The sequence below is a fragment of the Bactrocera latifrons genome, unplaced genomic scaffold (genome assembly GCF_001853355.1).
Source record: "Bactrocera latifrons isolate USDA-ARS-PBARC rearing strain unplaced genomic scaffold, ASM185335v1 scaffold_350, whole genome shotgun sequence".
NCBI lineage: Eukaryota > Metazoa > Arthropoda > Insecta > Diptera > Tephritidae > Bactrocera > Bactrocera latifrons.
The window spans coordinates 269,185-272,283 of record NW_017536991.1 but is presented as its reverse complement, the minus strand read 5'-3'; positions in this window follow the sequence as shown (position 1 = coordinate 272,283).

Below are 3,099 nucleotides of genomic sequence, written 5' to 3'. Positions count from 1 at the left end.
ATACAAACTGAACCATCGGAATCAAGTTCTTGTATGAAAAACTTTAACATTTGCAAAGATATATTCACGAAATTTTGTATAGATTATTTTCGAAAGCAGCAATATAATATCCGAAAAAATTGTTCATATCGGATTATAGCATATAACTTCCATACAAACTGAACATATAGTTACTAGCAGAAATGCACCTGTGAAGGGTATTTAGCTTCGGTGCAACCGAAGTTAACGTTTTTTTCTTGTTTAGTCAAAAATTTTGAATAACTGTTATTTTTTGAACCTGCTATTGGCTTTAAAAACTAACTTTTGCTTTAGTCAGATTGAGAAACGCTTTCAAAGTTATTACTTTTACCACATTTGGGAGCAGTTACAAAAATAACTGAACGAAGCTTGATTGAAAGAAATTGTGTGTCGAAATAATATGACTTTTGATTGAACATAATTTTATTGCAAAAAGCATTCAAAAAATGCTACAAAAAGAAAACAATTACAAATTAGCTGTGTTAACCGCCAGAGTTACCTTTTCTTTTAAGTTTTACTAATGAATCCTTTCGTATAAATTTGCCTAATGAGATGGTTCTGGAAAATATTCAAAAATAATAAAGAACCTAAAAGCTGAGCTTCAGCTGGCTTAAATTGTTGCCAAAGCAGAGGCTTGAAAACGAGGGAAGGATTATTAGCAACCGTTTATAATTCATCAAAAAACAACAAAAAATGAAACAATGGTAAATATACACTTGTGATGACTTACGTGCATGTAAGCTAGCTGCAGTCAAGCTACGCTACTGCCAGTACTACTGGTGAGAGCAGCCCATTTATAAAATATCACTTTGCCAATTATGATAAATTTCAATATAYAGGCGTTGCATAGAGTAGAGTAAAAAACTATGTATGTATGTATGTGCATAAGTATGTWTGTAAATAWGTATATATATTCAACATTTGCAAGAATAAGCGCGAAAATACTTTAAGTTGCCGTCAACGTTAGCGCCTGCGCAAAGCAAAAATATCAACATACATGAAGAGAAGAGCGGCAATCGCAACGTAGGAATGTTGTAGTTGTTGACTTTTGTTGAAAATTAATTACGCTTCGTAATTAGTTAAAAAATAGAAGACAAATTTTCAATTTACTCTTCCACTTTTTTTCAAATGCACTTACAACCAATGGTGGCGGCGATAGTCAAGAACAACAACAGCAGCAATAAATGTAAGAACATATGTAAGCACTACGGCTTTGCCGACTGGTAGTAGCCGGCATAGGAGGCAAGATTAATTACAAGGTAATGAATGTAAATTTAATATGCGCGCTGGGATGATTGGTTTGCCGAYGAAAACTGAGTGGCAGCAAAGAAAGAGTAAACGAGAGTGCCAATGCAAGCAAAGAGGTTTGGTAAGTAAGATTGTAGATGGCAAGTTATGGGACTAAGGAGGCGCGCAAGCGTAAGAGTGGATAGTGTGATATGCGTGACATGCAACATTGATGAACTGACTCTCAAAGCCACGCTTTGAAGCTGCTATGTTTGGTGGGACCTTTGTTTGCGGCTGCCACATCGTGTGGGTAATAAATTTCATTAACCGGCAAGAACTTGGCTTCTGCACAACGCATGCTCGTAAAATATTTGTGGTAGAGGCATTTAAGCTCTCGTTATAGATATGAAGTCGGTAGGCTAACCCAGCAAACAATAAGGTTCAATTCAAGGGACAACCACAAAGGTTCGGTAGGGAAATTAGGGTGTTCTTTAACTTTGAAGACAAAAGTACCAAAGAAAATATGTTTCCTGATATTTTTTTTAAAGGAATTGACTTAACACAGCAAAATCTTATTTGTTAACTTGAGCATCCTAAYCTCCTGAATCAAGCGCAAAACCAGTTTACAGGGTTAGTTAGCTAGAATGCTAGAAACTAAGTCGCCCTAAATAAGTCCCGTTACTATATGAATCGAATATACATATGTAAACGAAACGGATCCGAAATGACAATTGAGTATTSGGTTGCCAATTGGTTAACCGGGTATGTCAGACCAGATCGGGCCCCGTTCCCACGTCAATCGGTTCTAAGCCACCGGAACAGACCCGGATTTTTATCCGATCAAGGGCTATCAGCTCGGCAGCATTTTTTTAAATAACATCAGCGATGCTTTCTGCGCTACATGAAAAAAACTTAAGATCTAGCATTAAAAGCTGTAAATTTCTTCAAGTAGCAGTACCTGAACTATACTATATACATATGTATGAAGCCTCATCTAGAAGACTTAGTGAAAAGCGGAGTTTTAGAGCCGAAGACATAGRAGTGAATTACGGCACCATAATATGAGTATTTTCTCACGAGTTCTTGAGTTTTGAAGAGAAGTAAAAGCAGTTGAAATTTACATTTATACGGAGAAAAGTCTCTAAACATTTCACCTTGTTTTTATTAGGAGAAAGGTCTTTAAACTTTTTACATCTTTCACCTCTCGACAGATAGTAACCACGCAATTTTATATACAACACGAAAAATGYTTCCTACATTTGTAGCAACAGTTCAAGTGTCAAGTCTCCGGTCTGACACATAGATATTCCAAATGATTTATAGTTAACTCTAACCTTCAACAGGCAATTACAATTTATAAAACTCATTTGACACCTGTCGGATCATTAGTTTTTGAATTATATCATCTTGAGTGCAGCAACTTTTGTTCTAGGGGAATGGAAAATGGATAAAAAAAGCAAGAGGAAAAAATACACTTGAAGCAAAAACTTGGCTAGATGATGAATTTACGGACACTGGCCCAGGAAAATCAAACATCAAGGATTGGTATGCTAAGTTTAGATGTGGTGAAATGAGCACCGAAGACGGTGAACGCTTTCGCCGCCCAAAAAGAAATTGTTACCGAAAACATCATAAAAGTCCACAAAATAATTTTGGATGACCATAAAGTGAAGTAATTCCAGATAGCAGTCACTCTAAAGATAACAACTGAATGTGTACATCATATCATTCACGAATATTTGGGTATGAGAAGTTCTCTACAAAGTGGGTACTTTGCGAACTCACTTTTRCACAAAAGCAACGACATGTTGGTGATTCGGAGCAGTGTTTGGAGATGTTCAAGCGTAATAAACT